Raw genomic sequence first — 21317 nt, 5'->3', positions numbered from 1 at the left:
CATGGGTTCGAGCCCCGCATCAGGCTCTGTGCTGACAGCTAGCTCAGAGCCTGGAGCCTGCTTCCGATTCTGTGTCTTCCTCTCTCTCTGACCCTTCCCTGCTCTGCTGTCTCTGTCTCTCAAAAATAAATTAAAAAACAAAAAAATTTTTTTAAACTTTGGCATGTTTAAGTCTTATAAATCTATGAGAAATATAACTTTGGGTTATTTAAATTGGATAATTTTAGCTTTTTTCTCTTATTTAAGTCTATATTTTTTCTTCCTTTGGGACCACTAATAAAAATGAATGTCCAAGATAAGTAAATACACATGGCATTAAGATGGTAATAACAGGAGTGGAAAGCAATTTCTGGATGACTTCTAGTTGGATATGAAAACTATGTGGCAACATGTTTTTTAAACAAAACTCCATTATTTTGACAAGTTCTTTATTAGTCTTTTTTTTTTCATTTGAAAAACAAAGCAAAAATTATTCTATAATTTCCACATCTCAGCTCTTTTGTGGTATAATAGCATGAGTGTGGTTATTTCTAGATTGTGTAGAAAAAGGAAAGGTGGAAATGAGATAAGTTCAAGAAATGAAATGAAAGGAAATTTTTAACCACAGAGTAACAGTGAACCAGAGAGATATGAATTAGAATTAGGTGCTATTGGATACCACATTTTCCAAAAGAGTCTAGTGCTATGAGACTCCACAAAAGAATGTGATACAGAATATGGTTAGGTTAGAAAGAAATATTAATAAAGTGTTCTGTGTTCCATTTCAATTTTTGCATGACCTCATAGACATTTATTTATTAAAAAAATAAAACAAAACTAAACTAAACTTTTTTCATTCCCTTCTCCTTTTTCAGGATTGGAGACACCCTTGGATACTACAGTCTTAGACTTCAGAAGTACCAGCTGAGGAGCAGAGGAAAAAGAAGCAGTACCCCCTGGTGGTTATCATATTCAATAGGGAGTTACTGCAATAGGTATGCATTGAGGGAGGGGGGGATGATCTGAGCTAATTTGTTTAATTTGTGCAGTTCTGCTGTAGAAATACTTTATCACCACTACTGCCACTCCCTCTAAAACCCATATATTGTGGTATATTGATACAAAACCACACATTGACTATTTAAGGAAGTAGCAACTCTAAGGTTTAATTAATGGTGACTCAAACTACATCTTGTTCTGTTGAGTTGAAACCCTTTAAATTATCTGTATAATTATCTGTATTCTGAAAGTGATACAGTGTTTATTTTCTGGCCAGAGGCACATACATTGCAAATATGATAGGAGAAAATATTACTGTTCCATAGTAATACATTCATATTCTCTTATTTAAATCCCTCTACCAATAAAATAATTGTGTGTCATTTCTCACACTGAGTTTATGCTAAAAGACTAGAGGTGCATGCTGATTTCTTTGCACTAAAGGAATGGAACACTGAGATATCAGTGGCTCCTTCAGGGATATTGTGGAGGGTCAAACTCTGATTTTGAAGTGTTATTTTATTTCTGTTATTTATTGTTGACTGTGTATTTCCCAAAATGTATAGTAGGAGCTAGGGGAAAGTTGCTTTAAAAGGTACAGGAACCTCCTTGTGTAGTGGGCATAGAGTTGTTTCAAAGGAGTCTTGTGGAAGTCAAAGAGATGTGTCTGTTGAATTTGAACTACTTCATTTCAGCCCTTTTCCTAATCAAGACTATTTAAGGAGGACTATACCATGCCACAGTTCTACAGAAAAATAAACAGGTAAGTTTCATATATCTATGTATAATTGGATCCTACCTGGTGATATAATGGATGCTTTTTCTAAAATACAAGCAATCTCAGGACTAAATTTTTTATCTGCTATATAATTTTTTTGAGGAGAAAAAATGTTACATGTTTTTGACACTATATCTGTCTCTGTATTTGAACTTCTAGACATTCCTCACTTCTATTTCCTAACATTTACTTTCTGTTAGTTGTATGCCTTTGGAGCTAGGAGTTATTTCTTTCTTTCTTTTTCTTTCCACCTCAGATAAAGCAAAGTTAAGGAATTTGGTTTTCATGAGGCTTCTATTAACACAACAACAACAAAAACAAAACAAGACAAAAAACCCGACCAGCCTTCCTGTTACTCGGGTCACCCACATGACCAAAAGGAAGTTAAACTGTTTGCTGACATGTCTCTTATGGTTTGAGTCTGGGCTTCCTTCACAAGAAGTCTTGCCAAACACTCAGCTTCCACAGACAATCTTTTGTGGGAGGTGACCTCATTGGAATCTAAGACCAAAGGCTAAAGAAAAAAAATATGCCGTAATAATTGCAAACAAACCCTAGCTCTGGTGAAGGATTGCTTGGTTCACATTCCTGAAGTAGCTGGAAATGTACTTCCTGGATAGTTTAATAGAATAGTAGGTCTCTTCTCTTAAAAACAACTCTTCTTCCAGACATTCAAGTTCTGACTTACATTTTACCACCATTTTCCCAGTTATTAGAGAGGGTTTGGGATAACATTTGAACCTTCCTTCTTCATCATCCCTCACTTCCTATTCAATTAATCATTAAGTTCTAACATCTCTTTCCCAAGATTAATATTCTGCTACTTTTTTTACTACTGTATCACTTTACTTTTAGACTAGCAGTGTGTCTGTTGAGTTTTATGATTAATTTCAGTCTCTCTAAACATTCTCTCACTTTTGTCTCCATTCTGTTTATCTTATACCTTTAACACATTTGACATGTTTTCATAATCCGTGGCGAGAAACCAAGATGGTAAAAAGAAGTGACCATTGGCACACGACCTTATTCACTGCCTTGTTTAAATGCTGCTGGACTAAAACTTCTGCCTCCTTTCCTGAATTCTTTGATCTGACATGTGCTGATGCCTTTGTAGCATCATGGTTCCCCTCTGTGTAAGTGATCTTAAACTTGTTTTGGAGATTACATCTATCCTGGCATTCCAGTACTCTGACTTAACCCCAGGTGCCTATCCCATCAGGTGGCTGGTATATTTGTTGATTCATTTGCTATTTCTGTAAAGGGAGTGGGAAATTAACCTTCCTAAAATTGAATTTTAACGATATGGCTAATGCATTAATAAACCATCAAGGACTCCCCTTTGAAACTGATTCTGGATCCAGGTAGGCCCGATATCCAGTTTTGTTACTCACTAGCATGGTGGCAAGCTCCTAAACCTCTCTCTATGACTAAATACTTTATCTGGTAAGAATTGACAATTTTTTGTAAATATATTACTTTTGATTTTTGCCCTTGTGTTTAGAAGTAAAATTGGTCTATAATTTCTTTGCTCTATCCTTATTCACTATTGGTATCAACATTATCCTGCCTCATAAAATGAGTAGGATGGGTTTTCACTTTTCCTTTTGTATTTCTTAAATAATTGGTATAAAATAAGGATTATTGTTCCATGAAGACTTAGTAAAATGCATTTTAAAAATCACCAGAATTGGCACAAAAACAGACATATAGACCAGTGGAATAGAATAGAAAACCCAGAATTGGGCCCACAAATGTATGGCCAATTAATTTTTGACAAAGCAGGAAAGAGTAGCCAATGGAAAAAAGACTGCATCTTTAGCAGGTGATGCTGGGAGAACTCGACAGCAACATGCAGAAGAATAAAACTAGACCACTTTCTTACAACATACACAAAAATAAACTCAAAATGGTTGAAGGACCTGAATGTGAGACAGGAAACCATCAAAACCTCGAGGAGAAAGTAGGAAACAGTCTCCTTGACCTCAACTGCAGCAATTTCCTACTACTCGACACATCCCCAAAGGCAAGGGAAATGAAAGCAAAACTGAACTCTTGGGACCTCATCAAGATAAAAAGCTTCTGCACTGCAAAGGAAACAATCAAGAAAACTAATAGGCAACCAATGGAATGGGAAAAGATAGTTGCAAATGACATATCAGAGAAAGGGCTAGTGTCCAAAATCTACAAGGAACTCACCAAACTCCACACCCAAAAAACAAATAGCCCAGTGAAGAAATGGGCAGAAGACATAAACAGACACTTCTCCAAAGAGGACATCCAGATGGCCTACAGGCACATGAAATGATGCTCAGCATCACTCATCATCAGGGAAACACAAATCAAAACCACACTGAGATACCACCTCATGCCAGTCAGAGTGGCTAAAATGAACAAATCAAAGACTATAGATGCAGGTGAGGATGTGGAGAAATGGGTACCCTCCTACACTGTTGGTGGAAATGTAAACTGGTGCAGCCACTCTGGAAAACAGTATGGAGGTTCCTCAAAAAAAATATCAATAGAACTCCCCTATGACCCAGTAATAGCACTGCTAGGGATTTACCCAAGGGATACAGAAGTGCTGATGCATAGGGGCACACGTACCCCCAGTGTTCATAGCAGCACTGTCAACAATAGCCAAATCATGCAAAGAGCCTAAATGTCCATCACCTGATTAATGGATCAAGAAGATATGGTATATATATATATATACAAAGGAGTATTACATGGCAATGAGAAAGAATGAAATATGGGCATTTGTAGCAAAGTGGATGGACCTTGAGGGTGTCATGCTAAGCGAAATAAGTCAGGCAGAGGACAGATACCAAATGTTTGCACTCCTAGGTTTAACGGGAGAAACCTAATGGAGGACCATGGGGAGAGGAAGGCGGAAAGAGAGTTGGGGAGAGAGAGAGGGACGCAAAACCTGAGAGACTATTGAATACTGAAAAGGAACTGAGGGTTGAAGGGGGAGTGGTAGGGGGAGGGGTAAAGAGGTGGTGGTGATGGAGGAGGGCACTTGTGGGGAAGAGCACTGGGTGTTGTATGGAAACCAATTTGACAATAAACTATTAAAAATAATAAAATAAAATACACAATTTTCCAAAAAAGAATAAAAATAAATAAATAAAATTTTAAAAAAGGAGACTACCTTTTTATCTGTGACATATTGTGATGCAAATATTCTTTCCCAGCTTGTCATCTGTCACTTAATTAGGCTGTGGTTTTTTTCCATGAAAAAAATTAATTTTATATAGTCAAATTTATCTTTTAACACATTTTAACTGTATTTTAAGTCTTAGTTACAACCTTTTCTTATACTCATGTTATAGATAAATTCAACCATATTTTCATTTGGTACTTGTTTGGTTTTATTTTTTACCTTTATATTTGCATATGTAAAATTTTACATTTTATATCCCTGGAAAAAAATTAAAAAAAAAAATAAAAATCACCAGATTTGGGAGTTCACTTTCTAACTGTTTATGAAGATTAACATACATATTTTCATAATTTTCCCTTTTTTAATATTTTACATTCTTTCATTATGTGCTTTTCTTGACTAATTTTTACAAATGGACTTTTTTTTTTGGCTTTTGTGCTTTCTATTTTTCTTATTCTTATGGCTTTTCTTTTCTACTTCCAGAGTATCCCTTAACATTTCTTTTTTTTTCTTTTAAGTTTTTATTTACATTCCTGTTACTTAACATACATTGTGATATTAGTTTCAAGTGTACGATATAGTGATTTAATACTTTTATACAACACCCAGTGCTTATTACAATAAGTACAAGTGCACTCTTTAATCCCCCTCACTTCTTTAATCCATACCCCCACCGACCTCCCCTCTGGTAACCATCAGTTTCTTCTCTATAGTTAAGAGTCTGTTTTTTTCTTCTGCATGTTGCTGTCAAGAAGAAACCAACTCTTAACTGCAGAGAACAAAGTGAAGGTTGCTAGAAGGGAAGTGAGTGGGGAGATGGGCTAAAAGAATGATGGGAATTAAGGAGTGCACTTATGACAAGCACTGGGTGTTATATGTAGGTAGTGAATTTTCCTCCTGAAACGAATATTACACTGTATGTTAAGTAACTAGAATTTAAATAAAAACTTGAAACAGTAAAAAGAAAGGAAAAAAGCATCACAATAATTGAGGCCTTATAGATAATGACCTCCTTAAAAAAAGTCTTTTCTTGATTTTCCTTTCTGTTTCTTTTATCCCCTTTCTCATTTTTATGTTTCTTAAATTACATGAGAGAAATCATATCGTATTTGTCTTCTTCTGACTGATTTGCTTTGCTTAGCATAATACTCACTAGCTCCATCTGTGTTGTGGCAAATGGCAAGATTTCACTTTTTTATGGCTGAGTATTATTCCATTGTGTGTAATATTCCATACCACATATTCTTTTATCTGTTCGTCAGTTGATGGACCCTTGGGCTGCTTCCATAATCAGGCTATTGTAGAAAATGCTACTGTAAATATCAGGGCGTATGTATCCCTTTGAATTGGTATTTTTCTATTCTTTGTGTAAATACCTGGTAATGCAGTTGCTGGATTATAGGGTAGCTCTAATTTTCATTTTTTAAGGAACCTCCACACTGTTTTCTACTGTGGCTACACCAGTTTACATTCCCACCAACAGTGCAGGATGGTTCCCTTTTCTCCACATCCTTGGTACCTGATGTTTCTTGTATTTTGATGTCAGCCATTTTGACAGATGTGAGATAATAACTTATTGTAGTTTTCATTTGTATTTCCCTGATGATCAGTGATCTTGAGCATAATTTCATGTGTCTTTTGGCCATATTTATGTCCTTTTTGGAAAATTTTCTATTCGTGTCTTCTGTCCATTTCTTAATTGGATTATTCACTTTTTGGGTGTTGAGTTTTATGTTCTTTATATATTTTGGGTACTAATGCCCATCAAATATTTCATTTGCAAATATCACTGTCCATTCAGATTGTCTTTTAGTTTTCTTGACTGTTCCCTTTGCTCTGCAGAAAACTTCTATTTTAATATAGTCCCAGTAGTTTCTTTTGATTTTGTTTCCCTTGCCTTAGGAGACATATCTAGAAAAATGTTGCTATTTAGCTGATGTCAGACATTGCTGCCTGTGTTCCCTTCTAGGATTTTTATGGTTTCAGGTCTCACATTTGGGTCTTTAATCCATTTTAAATTTATTTTTGTGTATGGGTGAAGAAAGTGGATCAGTTTAATTCTTTTGCATGTTGCTGTCCAGTTTCCCCAACGCCATTCTTTTTAATGCTTATTCAATTTTCAGAGAAAGTGACAGAGCAGGAGTTGGGGAGGAGCAGAGAGAGAGGGAGATACAGAATCTGAAGCAGGCTCCAGGCTCTGAGCTGTCAGCACAGAGCCTGATATGGGGCTCAAACCCACAAACCACAAGATCATGCCCTGAGCTGAAGTTGGCTACTTAACCAACTGAGCCATCTAAGTGCCCCTCCCAACACCATTTGTTAAAGAGACTGCCTTGTGTCATTGGATATTTTTTGTTGCCTTGTCGAAGATTAAATTATAAGATAGTTGTGGGTTCATTTCTGGGTTTTCTATTCTGTTCTATTGATCTAAATGTCTATTTTTTGTGCCATATATCATATTAAAAGATGTAAGGAAAATGTGTCTGGTTTCAATGGTCATTTGATGGAGAAATTTTGTATCAGTTCTTCTTAAGGTGATTATTTTTATTTCTTCATAAGTCATTTAAAATTTTTTTCCAGATAATTTCCAATTTTATGTATTTAAAGATGATTAACAAAGAAATATAATAATCTCACACTTTGAAAAATATCTACTCTATTGTTCCTTATATTGTTTTTTCAATCGTGGAAGTAAATTTTCCTTTTTATTAATTTTTAATATATACATTTTGATGTTGTGTTGTTATGTGTATTTAAGTTTATGAGGAATTGTTCTTCTATCCACTTTTATTCCTGTTATAGTTTTCCACCTTTTCATTTCTATTTTAAATTAGTTTTTGACTCATTTTTACTTTGTCTACTGCTACAGCATGATTATTTTTATTATTTTTTCTTGGATATGTTTTCCAACCAATTTTTCTTCAGTATGTCTGTATATGTCTGTTCAAGTAACATATAACTTGTTATTTTTTAAAGCAATAATATAATTGATACCATTAGATAGGTAGTTTTCACCTATATAAAAGCATTGTAATTACTGATATTTTAATATTTCTATTATTTTATTTTATTCTTCCTACTTAGTATTTAAAAAGTTTTTTTAAGTTTCTTTATTTATTTTGAGAGAGAGAAATAGAATGTGAACAGAAGAGGGGTAGAAAGAGGAGACAGAGAATGCGAAGCAGGCTCTATGCTGTCAGCATAGACTCGCCAATGGTGACGTCATGACCTGAACCAAGATCAAGAGTCAGATGTTGAGCAGACTAAGCCACCAGGCACCCCTGTTTAATATTTTTTGTTTCTTTTTTTTCTCTTCTCATGATTTCTTTGGTTGGTAGACTATTTTCTCCTTTCCTTCTTTTCTGCTAATATTGGAAATTATACATTTTATTTTTATTCTTTGGTGGTAATCCTTAAGGTCTAAAATATATTCATATATCTGAAAGCAGGGACTTGAGCCGATATGTTAACCCTCATGTTCATAGCAATATTATTCACAATAACCAAAAAGTGTAAGCACCAGCAGTATCCATTGATAGAAGAAGGGATACATACAATTATGGTAGGTATATTCATCCATAAAATGGAATATTATTTAGCCTTAATGAGGAAGGGAATTTGGATGCATGCTACAACAAGGATGGACCTTGAGGCATTATACTTAAAGAAGACAGTCATGGAAGTACAAATATTGTATGATTCCATTTACATAAAATACTTATAGTAGTCAAATTTATAGGATACTAAGTAGAAGGTAGTTGCCAAAGGCTGGGGGTAGGGTGGGGAGTTACTGTTTAATGAGTGGGAGTTTCAGTATTACAAGATAAAAAGGGTTCTGGAAATGAATGGTGGTGATGGTTACATAACAATGTGAATATGCTTAATACTACTTAACTCTATAGTTAAAAACTGTAAAATGTACATCCAATGTTATGTATATCTCACTGCAATAAAAATGAAAAATATATATATAGTATGTTTTTAAATGTTATATAAATATTATATTTCTCAAATTATAATTTTGGAATGTCTATCTTCTGAAAGAAAAAAGAATTGTAGCACATATAACTACCCTCTGCACTCTTTTTAATGCTATTCCTTTCTAGATTTTAAAAATGGATTTTATTTTTAGAATTAATAGTTAATAAAATATAGAAGAGTTTACCAGTTTCTTTAATCGTCACTGTTATGTGCATCCTCCCTTTTACTTGGGGTACAAATTTCATTTTGCCTGAGTATTTACCAAGGAATTATTTCTTTTTTAAAAATGCTTTTTCTATTTTATTTATTTTAGAGAAAGAGAGTGTGTTGAGTTGGGGAGAGGGGAAAGGGAGCAAGAGAGAGAATCCCAAGCAGGTTCCACACTCAGCACAGAGCCTGACGTGGGATCATGACCTGACCCAAAATCAAGAGTCAGTCACTCAACCAACTGAGCCATCCAGATGCCTGAGGAATTCTTTCTTTTATGATAAAGACTGTGTGTAGTAAATATTCCTGATTTCTGTATGATGGAGAATGTTTTTATTTCAGTTTACCAAAGTGTAAAATTCTAATTTGACAATTACTTTCCCTTAGCATTCTCTGTTATCATCTGATGTCTATATTCCTGAGAGAACGCCATGGTCAGTTTACTAGCTAAAACTTCATTAGTACTGTGTAGATTTTCTTCTGAGTACTTTTCAAATACTCCCTTTCTCCTGATATCCTGCAATATTCTCATGCCACATTAGGGTGTGGAGTTTAGTTTTTTGCTTTGTTTTGCATGCACACATGTGTAGCATTTTATGTGCTAAACTAGAATTAATGATTCTATTCGAATCAGAAATATTCTCAGCTAATTTATTCTTTCAATATTGCTTTTCTAATATTCTATTTTTCTATGTTTTTAGACATCATAGTGGCATTATAAAAGGTCATTAATCTGCCCTTTATATGTCTCTTATATTTTAATAACTATTTCATATTTTAAAATACTTTTTGTTTTTCTATATTATATTCTGAGTCTTTTTTTAAAATACCTTCCAATTTATTAATTCTCTCTTTAGCTTTGTTCAATTTAGAATTAGATTTTATTTTTAATTTCCATGATTACTTTTTAGTCCAATTTTTTTAACTTTTTTTTAATGTTTTATTTATTTTTGATACAGAGAGAGACAGAGCATGAGAGGAGGAGGGGCAGAGAGAGAAGGAGACACAGAACTGGAAGCAGGCTCCAGGCTCTGAGCTAGCTGTCAGCACAGAGCCTGACGCGGGGCTCGAACCCATGAACGTGAGATCTGACCTGAGCCGAAGCCGGAGGCTTAACCGACTGAGCCACCCAGGCGCCCCTAGTCCAATTTTTAAAAAAACACAGATGCCTACTTACTAGGCATCTAGGCATTATTTTCCAACACCCTGCTATTGTTTCACTGCACCCTGCCACTGTAGGGCAAGAGCCATACCAAGTACCTCTAGGTACCGCATATGCATGACAAGTATTAGTGCTATGAGCTATTAAGACCACAGGAACTGTATCAATGCTCTCTCTCTGAGAGGTTCTTTGAAGCCAGTCTCACCGTGCTGGTCCTTGAGGAACAGGGCGGGGACTCAGTATGGCCAAGAAAGCTTGATAGATCAACTCCCTCAAAAGTCCTCTCTCAACATTTTTAATAACCTCAGTGTTGCACAAGGTGTCCAAGCATCAGCCTCTTATAACTTGATATTCTTATTGTTCTTTACCTCTTAATCCAAACTTCTACTGAAAAATCTGTCACAGTATGTAGGAAAATGAGATATATGTAGAAATTGTCATGTGAGATTCTGGTTAAACTCCTTTTTCCTTTCTGCCTTTTTATGTATTTATTTATTTCTTGAGTTGTCTAGGAAGGGGTTATGATAGAGTACCAGGCCTAGGTACTTAACCACTGCAAGGTCAAGAGAATCATGGATTTGCTTTTGGCATCCTTGAACAGGTAAAATGATGCCAGTAATCATCTATCTCTAGAATTTTTTAGGAAAACTAATTTTCTCTTGGGTTTTAAATTTCACTATGTCCAGATATCTTTTACTAGAAGCTGAGTGGGCTTTCTAAGTGATACATATAGAGAGGTTCAGAGACTTGCCAAAGCCTGTCTGCTGGCTCAGACCCCTTTCTATGCTTTAATCTGTGGCCTGGGAGAAAAACGCTCAGGACTGCATCCTTATCTCTGTTTCCTTGTCAGCTATTTTTGGGGTTAGCCAATGGAGGGACAGAAGCTGGAGTCTGGATGGTAGAAGGAGACAAAATTTAAATATGTTTTGTCTGTTTTCCTCCAGCTTCTCTGCCAGGGCAGTGCTGCATCCTCCCCAGACACCCTTCCTCCGCCAGCACTGGCCCAACACACACACACACACACACACACACACACACACACACACACACACTGCATCCTCCCCAGCCACCCTTCCTCTGTCAGCACTGGCCCAACACACACACACACACACACACACACACACAGCTCTCGCTGGGAACTGGTGATCCATGATCTACTTCTTGTCCCTCCAATTTAGGCTTTCTTTTCTACTGTTGCCAATCTCTTAGAGTCTCAACATCCCTTGTCATTCTTTACTTCAATCTTGTATATACCTTCATTAATGTAAGTATTCTTCAAATTTTTGTGATGTTAACCAACTGGGATGAATTATCTTTTCCGGTGGGTCCCTGACTGACACTGCTATGTAAGTATTAAGTGTAGTCTGGGCAGCACTTCTAATTCCCAGTCTATTCTTCCTTTCCTTGCACCACACAGTATCTCATAAACTAGTTTTCCATGACTAAGATTTATATATTGTGATGCTTTACCGTAAAAAACAAAGAAACTTAGCAAAATACTTGTCAATATGAATATATATGTATTCACTAGGGTGATTTATCCTGGGGAGCAATATATTATAAAAATAATAGAATATACCATTTATCAACATACACCTTTATATATATAAATATAGCTTGTATTTCCTCAGCATCATAAAATGCGTAACAGGAAAATATAATGCATCATAATTTACCTTGTTACAGAGAAAATTCTGAATAATATATGTAAAGCCTATTTCCTATATCAAAGCCCTTTTTATCAAACTAAACATTCTCATTCTGACACTCTAACAAGAAAGTGGGGTTTCATTTTTTATCTAAAAATGAAAAATGCAGTTATTAGAAGATATTTATTCCAAATTTAGTATTCTCTATGTATATATTCAGAAAGCATGCCCTTTTAGTCCTCAGCATTGTTAACATGTGGGAACCCTCAAATGAAGATTTCCTGTGAAGTAATCTTACATGTTTTATTCTGGATCCTCAATCAGTAAATTCAAAAGGGATGTATTTCTCTTTGTTCAATACCAAAATGCATGTTCTCTTCTTTTATCTTTTTCTTTTTTTGCTGCTCTTGTGGCATTTGCTACAATGCATTTGTGTGTCTACTTATTGCCCCTACACATTGAGAATGAAAAGGCAAGTGCAAGTTCTATCAACACTGCCATTGTAATTTCTAGAAAATTATTTTTCTATATTGTGTGTTAAATTTTCCAGTTTTTGTAAATGTGTCTCTCACAATTCTTTATTTTTCAGTACACAGTAAACAAAAGGATAATATGGATCTATAAATTGACACATTAAAGAAAATCTAGCCATTGATCATGAACAATCATAATTTAATCTTAAACTTGAAGACATAAACACTTTCCATTACCTCCTTCTCCCTATTTGTGAAACTAGGCAAATGAAACTAAGTCCATGAAGAAAACAAAGAGATTCCCTACATCTCAGAGGTATAGATGAACAGCAGATGAAGGCAACGGCAAACATAAACTAGGGCTTTCAGAGGATAAGAAAAGTCCCACGGGGGGTTCAAAATTAAAATGCATTGAACTACTTAGATCTGTCAACATTTCACTAGCAAGAGGGATAGGTTCAAAAAGTTCTACCTCATTTGCTAGATTTTGCTTCTGTAAGGCAGAGATCAGCCACCTAGCAACAGCACAAAAGATTCTACTCTGACATAGTTAAACTCATGCTGGCTGAGCAGGAAGAAAAGCTATGTAGGATCAGGGCAGAGCTGGATGGCCCGCAGTTCCCGTGCCACTAGGGAGCCTGGTTTGGGAAATTGTGAAATCCGTTCTGAGGAATGACTTTTTCTCAGTATTCGTCCAGCCTCCGTCTCTGAGCACCTCCACTGGGCTGTGCTTCACTCTCTCATTCAAGGGACACTTGGACACATACACAGCATGCACAGCAAAGAAAAGATGCCTTTTCCAATCAACTGCTATCCCATTAGAGTGTGGTTGTGCACATGCTAGGAAAATTGATAAAGTGACAAGTGTGTCGATGAAGAGGAAATATTTTCCTATGCAGCTATTTTAGGGGCGATTAAGTAGTGAGGTTTTCCAAGTTCCTGTCCTTATAATATAGACAGCTATCTCTTGTTTTCTCTTTTAAAGCAAGTCCTTTGGCATTAGATACTGCCCCAGAAATAACCCACCACTTTTCTTCCAGGAGGAAAGAAATATCTACTTAACAGTCAGGTCATACCAGAGACTTTGGAAAATATCTGGATCACAAATCCCTTGTCACCAGTGACCAGTAAACAAAATCTGGGCCATGTCCTTCCTTGCAGAATGCCCTCCCTGGATGAGTCAACAGGTCATTCAAGAGGCACTTACATCAAATTGTCAAAGCAATGAAGTTTTCATCTGTGAAAACTTATGGCTGCATGAAAAATCTAAAAACAATTTAAGTGTACAAACACATCACAGTGCTTTCTTTCTGGGAAAGGGGCAGAGAAGGAAAATTAGGTATTACTGTGCTTTTCGTTTTCATGACTCTTTTGGCATCTGTGATGGGAGAAGGATCCAACTTTAGGAGTGAGACAGGGAGGGAGGCTTGGTGAGAGAGGTTATTTGCTTCATTTTCAAACACATTCCTAGTCTGTCTGGCTTGTTTGGCTCTGCACGGGGCAGAAAGTGTGTAATACTTTCTGACAACAGGGGGAAAAAAACCAAGGGACGGGCCCATTTATCTTGGAGACACTGTGAAAAGGAGCCAGTTGGCTCTGCCTTTTACTGTAAGTGATGTTATTATTTTTTTAATATTGTAACTGTTTTTAAGACCTTTTTAAAAAAAACACTGCATCTCTAAGTTACAGAAGCAGTAGTGGTTCAAAGAAAAGTGGAGAAACTAAAATATGAAACTGCTCTTTCTCCCAAAGCGAATCTCCTTCTGGAGAGGTCACTTACAACTATGAATACTTTGATGGGCTAGACTTCTTCCTCATTTTCTACATATACTCACATTTACACATCTTCTTTCCCCATACAAGTTTAATGTGCACATTACTGTGGAATTTGCATTTTTCACCTAACAATGCAGATACTTTTCTATGTCAGGATATTTATTTTCCATTAAACAAGTGGTTCTATCATATCCCATTACACTATTTTGAACACTGAAGTTTCTTTCCAAAATAGGACCATAAAATACCAAATTCAACACATTTAGCTACATATTTCTTGTTAATATGTCAGCAGGATAGATTCCTAGGATGGAAGTTGCTGAGTTAAACAGTGTGAATATTAAAATCATAAATGGGTATTTCTGCTTTGTCTTCCCTAAAAGTTTCTTTTCCTAAATGTTGTATATTTAGCTCCCTAAATATATAGATTATATTCACATAATCTCTGTCTAAAGGTGCCAATGCTTCCACATTCTCACAAATAGTGGAGATCACTAAACTTATTTTTTTGTTGCCACTTTAGGTAAAACTGGGATTTTCAAGGGTTACCTTGTACTTACCTATCAATGAGGGTTGAATTTTTTTCAGGTATGTGTTGACCATTTATATTCCTTTTTCTGTGACTAATCTTTGTCTAGCTATTACATAATTTTTATTGTTTTGAGGGAACACTTTATAAGGAAATAATATAATAATGAATCCCTATCTATAGCATATACTTTATATATATTTTTGGTCTGTTATTGTGTTATTAATGAAATTTATGATGTCTTTCACCATATTGCAGTTTTAATTCTGTTTGAGAATTATCCACGTGGTTAGATTTTCAAATTTCTTTATCTTTTCCTTTATGACTGCTAGTAAACTTACAAATGACGTCCATACTTCAAAATTCAAAAAGAGTCCTTTATTCTGTAGTTTCTATAAATTTTTCATAATTTTTCCCTGTTAATTCCTTTGTTAAATCTAGGATTAATTCTTCATGTGAAATGTCAATAATAATTCCTATTTTAAATAAATGGCTAATCAGTCATCCTAATATGAATTATTACTAGTCCAATCCATCCATTCTCATCCATCTATTTTATCCTAATTTCACAAAGCTACACTAATCTATTTGTACAAGCTTTGTTCTGTTGCAATATCCTATTTGTCTATGTGTCCTGGCTCCTTAATATATATTACCATGGCTTTATAGCAAACTTTAATATCAAATACAATAAATACCAATTCTTAATTTTGTCTTATATTATATTGTTTTCAGGTGAATATTAAAATCCACTGGTCTATTTGAGAAACAAAAATCTAAAACACTGAAAATGTTCTTTGTTGACATTTGTACTCTGCTAATTCTACAAAGTACGTTCACCCATATCTTTTTCCTACCTATGTAATCAGCTTTTTGAGCATCCTTCATTTGAGCTTTTCAGTTTTCTTTAGGTAGGTCTTCAACATTTACTGTTAAGGGTAGGCCTGTATATATTATAATAATTGCTGCTATTTCAGAATTGAGTTCTTTTCCAATTATCTTGTTCAAGCATCATCCCTACTGTTGAAAAGGAAATTTATCTAGTCTTGCATATTTATCATGTATCCATCTACCTTGTGGAACCTTTTTTTTTTTTTTAAATCATTCTAAAAGTATTACAGTTAATTTACTTGAATCTCCTAGGCTGTGAGTATCTGCTACAGTATTTGTGTTGCTTTTTTTTTTCAATATGTTTAACACTTATTTCTTTGCCTTTGTTCCTTTGGCCAAAACCTCTTAAGCAAGTAGAAGAATCCCAGGACTAGCAGACTGTTCTTTTTCTTATTTCTGGCTTTAGGAGAAATGCTGTTAGTTTTTTAAATAGATATACACATTTAAATTTTTGGAAGGAGAGACTACATCTTTGACTTTAAAATTTCTACTATGTCATTCAATCTACTCGACTTTAGTACCTCCTCTTCTTTGGACAATGTTGGTAATTTATATTTAACCATGAAATTGTTTCTTCCATGTGTTGGATTTGAAAAACATACAATCTCATGGCCTCTCAAGCTTATTGCATAAAAGATAGCTAAATATCTTCCTCTTTAAATAGGCTTTTTGAAATTTTAAAATGATTTTCATCTATAAAACATTCAAGTTTATTAAGAATATTTGTTAGTCCTTAGCCCTTGAGTACTATGTGTGAAAAAATAACAACATAGGCCATGATCTTAAATTTTGATGACTTGTTCTGTATTTCACCTCATCAAGAACTACTGTTGGTTGCTATGGAAATGATTTTGATGATGTTAAATAAGAAGTTAGCAAACAGATTACTAATGCTTCCCACTTAGATACATTTAAAAAATGTTCTTATAAATAAAACAATTACTAATTGTACATTTCAGTAATACAGAAGCCCTTTTCAATTTATAGCTCCACTGTGGCAGAAAATGTTAGTTCCAGAGTGAATAGTCATTTTCCTTTTTCTCCATAGAAAAAGGTTAAGTAATTTATTCAACTTCATGGTATTAGTAAATGGTGGATGGAATTCATACCTAAGCTTAGGTACATATGGTTTTAGATTCATACCCCCATCTTCTTTTCTACATGGCATACAGTATATGAGTCATAAGCATGTGGGTTCAAGGAAAGTTCTAGAAAGGAGATTTGGACATAAAAGATTATTCTGGAGTTTTTTCAGGTAGTTCAGGTAGGAATGTGTAAAATGGGCAAAAAGGAGCAACATGAACACTCAGAGGAATAAAAGTGCACAGTGTATTAAAAAAGCAGCAAACCGCTGGCCAAGTACAGATAAAGTTTAGTTCTATATTTTCTTTTTTTTTTTAACTTGTTTATGTTTTATTTTATATTTGAGACAGAGTGGGGGAAGAGCAGACAGAGAGGGAGACAGAATCTGAAGCAGGTTCCAGGCTCCGCGCTATCAGCACAGAGCCTGACGCGGAGCTCAAACTCACTTACCGTAAGACCATGACCTGAGCTAAAGTCAGAAGTGTAACCAACTGGGCCACCCAGGTGCCCCTAGATTTTCTTCAAGCATCTGGTTCATATCTCACAGAATCTTGCAATCATAGAATCATGAGCCACCTCATCAAATCTCCAAAGAGGAAACATGCCACAGTGGTTGATTACCTAGGACTATAGACTTTGGCAAAAGACATAGGTTTGAATCTGAACTGCATCATTTTCTTGCTTTTTGTATCTGAGAAAATTACTTAAGTTCACTACTTTTATTATTTTTCCAAAAATTAATAGTTTTGTTATATGTTTCCAATCTCAAATCCCTAACTGCTTAGTACATAGTCATCTGTCTTGTAGGTTTATGCAAAGGGCAAAGGCATTTCAAATGCTTAAGAGGTTGTGACATATTATTGTCAGCAATAGCATACTCTCCAGATTTTTAACATTTAGGTCAAATGAAAGGACCGCAGAAGAATTCCAGTAATGATTCTACATTTCTTCCTTTTCCTTTACGCTGTCCCAGGCAACGCCTTTTTTCACCGGGACAGTCCTCCATATTCCACTTAGACTCCATCGTGTGGCTTATTCAACCACTCTACTATACATGGGCCTTTAGATTGTTTCCAATATTTTGAAATTATAAAATGCTACCATGAGTAATTCAGTGGACATATATTCTTAGAGTGTTGGAGCTATACCAATAAAACAAATTCTAGAAGTGATATTGCTAAGTCAAATAGTATATAGATATGCAATGTTTTAGGTATGGCCAAAGTCCCCTCCATAGAAAGTATACCAATTTCCATTCCTACTAGCAAAATGCTTGTTTTTTCACATCCTTATCAACAGAATAGGTTACTCATCAGAGAGATGAGAGAAAAGCATGTTAGTGCTATTTGAATTTGCCTTTCTGTTATGAGTTGAATCTTTTTCATGTTTGATCATTTTATATATTTCAAAAATAATAATTGTCAAATTTTTAATATGATTCGTCTTCTCCCCAGATCTTAAAATAGTCATTTAGAAAAAATGACTTGAGTCATTGAGAAAAAATAATTTTCCTATTTTCAGAACACAGAGAATTTCACCATATATTTCTACAGTATATGTGTGGTTTCGCCCTGCATTCTGCTCCACCTGAAGATCACTCGTGTGTGTATAGTGTGAGGTATGGTTCTAATTTTACCTTTTTTAGTTAACTGGTTGCACTACCATTTCTTGCAAAAAAAAAGTCTAACCTACTGAATGACTTGAGATGCCATTGTTATACTTTATTAAATTTTCATATGCACTTGAATTTATTTCTAGATTTTCTATTCCACTCATCTAAATGTCCTTCAAGTGCCTGTATCATACTGCTTTAACAAGAAGAGCTTTATTCCATTACTTTCCTTTTTGTTTTTTTTTTTTTTAACTTCATTTATTTATTTGGAGAGAGAGAGAGCATGCGTGCAAGTAGGGAAGGGAAAATAATCTAGTGGGATAGGTTGGCTGCTGATAAATAATCTTCAAAGTCTAAAATTAACCCAAGCTTTAATATTTTTCTCCCTATCTTCACTAATGACTTCATGTATACATATATATGAAATATATTTTAAAGAGTGATGAAACATAATAAATTTATATATTTATATATGTGTACATATATAATTATATATGTATTAACTTGATATTGTTTCCTACCTCTCTATTTTAGCCTTGATGACTTGATTTTCTTTCTTTTATCTATTTTTCTTTTCTTGTAATGCTTTTTCTAATCCTTTGGAATTTATGTTACATAGCTCAGTCTATTTTTCAAACTTACTGATATATCAATGTAATAATCAAGCCTCCTTAGGTGAGGGATAATTTCCCTCTCTTTGTTCATGGTTTGCTTCTTCAGCCCTCGAACGTGCTGCATTATTGGTGTTCCTCAAAAAATGGGAAACCATGGTTCATCTAGTAGTTTTTACTCTGGTGGATAATTATAAACTTCTAGCATCCCAAAAAACCTTTATAAAAGTCTCTTCTCCAGAATCATAGGTTAAGAACTGAAGGTCCTTCTCAAGGCACCAAGATCCCAAGAGAAAATCCGGAGGCCTTTGCGATAAGCCCCCTCTTTGATACCAGGAAGTTCTCATATTCACAACGCCCTGAATAAGAAGAGGTGGGCTTGGGTTTTCTGTCCTTACTTCTCTAGGTTACAAAAATCTAGAATTTCCACACTTGGGAATGATAGAGGTTTGACATAAAGCCAACATCTTTCTATGGTGCTCTATATTTACCCTAAAACTTTGATTTCTAAAGCTATCCTCATGGAACCTTAAATCCAAAAGAGAATACCTGTGTGTGAGAAATGACGTGGATTTGAAATTTAATTGGAAATGAATTCGATACTAAATGCAATTAGAGGTAATTTACTTTGTTATTTTGCATTTCAATAAGATATGTTATACTTAAATAATTGTGCAAGGATTAGCTAAAGGATGAATGTTGCAAGATTATCTGTGAAAGCAAATATTTAAGAATGGAACTAAACAAGCATTAATAGGATTAATGAAGTTTTTAAATGATGACAAAGCCTATATTACATATTGTATACTATATAGAATTAAAAAAATAATATGATAGTTCTGAGGACTAGCATTCCTGTAGTATCTTGTGTATGTGAGGCACGGTACCTAGTGTCTTACATATATTAACCCCTTTAAATTTCACAACTACCCTAGGAGGTGGGTGCTATTATTTTCTACAGTTTGCCAAAGAAGAAGGTGAAATACAACTAGATTAAGAAACCTACCCAACAGTTTACAGCCAGTAAGTGGTAGATCTAGAGCCAAATGGACTGACATGCAACAACAGCAAAATATTTTATGAAGAGAATAAAAGAAACATAAGCAAGGTACAAAGTGAATGTATAAAGTATAATTCACACTTCTGTAGGAAATAAATGTGTGCTTATGTGTGTACATGTGTTTGTGAAAGGAAAACCATATTTAAGTGGAATCAAACCATAATACTAAAGAGTGGGATTTAAATGCCAGGGTTTCTGCTTTTTCCCTGATACACTACTGCAAGTCTTCCAAAACTTATTATAATTAATACATATATTTACTTTTGCAGCTCACAATTTTCAAGTTATTAGAATTTGGATGGAGAAACTACTGTATTATATATAATATGAAAAAACCCTTAAATCATTTTCACACCTGTGTCATAAAGAACACTAATTCTAACCATTTGTTTGTGTTGATGGTGATTAGTTATTTCACTATTTGAAAAGTAGTATTTACTATCAAAATTACGATTGTAGAATATTTGATTGGTGGATGTCTTTCTACATTTTGCAGCACTGATTTCTTCCCTCCAGTCCCTTTGCCTCTTAATCCTCCCATTGTGTCCTTCTCCCCCTCATGTGAGAGAAACACATTTCAGATGTCACCATCTGGATTTCAAGTCTTAAAGTTTATTTAAGTACAAGAGGATGGTGCCAAGAATTCAAAACTCTGCTTGCTCAGCTGAGGCTAGCTACAGTCGAGAGCTTTCGTGTCTATCTGGGCTAGAGAAGACCGAAATACAAGCCTCCTTACTGTAAGCAGTTGACACTAAATAACATTATTCACTCAGCTGACAGTCAGTAAACCTTATTTATGGCATCATTCTCCATTTGTTTCAGAAGATATTTAGAAATTAGTAGTATGCATCCTGTCCTCCCATCAGCATACTTGTGACAAATTAATTTCCATGGAAACTGATGCAGGAGAAAGTATAATTTTGTGGAGATGTAAAATAAATTACATAATGAAATAGACAAAACACTTACTGAAACCCATTAGTAATTCAGTTTCAACAATGTTAAGCAGTGTCTAAACTTATCTCCTCATAAAAATTTTTTTTGTTGTTTTAATTGGTAGAGATTTTTGCTTTAAGGGCTAAACAACTTTTCCTAAAATACGAGTGTTGACTCAGAAGGACATAAGGATTTAAACAACTAGTCATCAGTCTTTTCCAGATACTGCTGTATGTTTTGTTATGATTGAGCATCAACGTACAATCCGTTGTCTAGTAGGCAGAGCGATATAGCCATTGGCCTGCTAGATTAACAAGTCATCAGCACAAATATAATGCAATATGCATCATTTCCTTTGGAATTTATGAAACTGTTTTGCACAATTCCCTAAAGGTTGAGGGGAAAATCAAGCAATCTTTGATATGCAA

At 34.8% G+C, this 21317-nt stretch overlaps 1 protein-coding gene across 1 annotated transcript in view; it reads right to left on the bottom strand.

Moving 5' to 3' along the window:
* Window positions 1–21317, bottom strand: part of MALRD1 (MAM and LDL receptor class A domain containing 1) — a 759741-nt gene that overhangs the window by 109214 nt on the left and 629210 nt on the right. The gene's annotated exons all lie outside the window — the stretch shown is intronic.

Source organism: Suricata suricatta, chromosome 10 (assembly GCF_006229205.1).
Source record: "Suricata suricatta isolate VVHF042 chromosome 10, meerkat_22Aug2017_6uvM2_HiC, whole genome shotgun sequence".
Classification (NCBI taxonomy): Eukaryota; Metazoa; Chordata; class Mammalia; order Carnivora; family Herpestidae; genus Suricata; species Suricata suricatta.
Note: the sequence above shows the minus strand (reverse complement) of the source record. Positions and strands in the feature narration are given on the sequence as shown.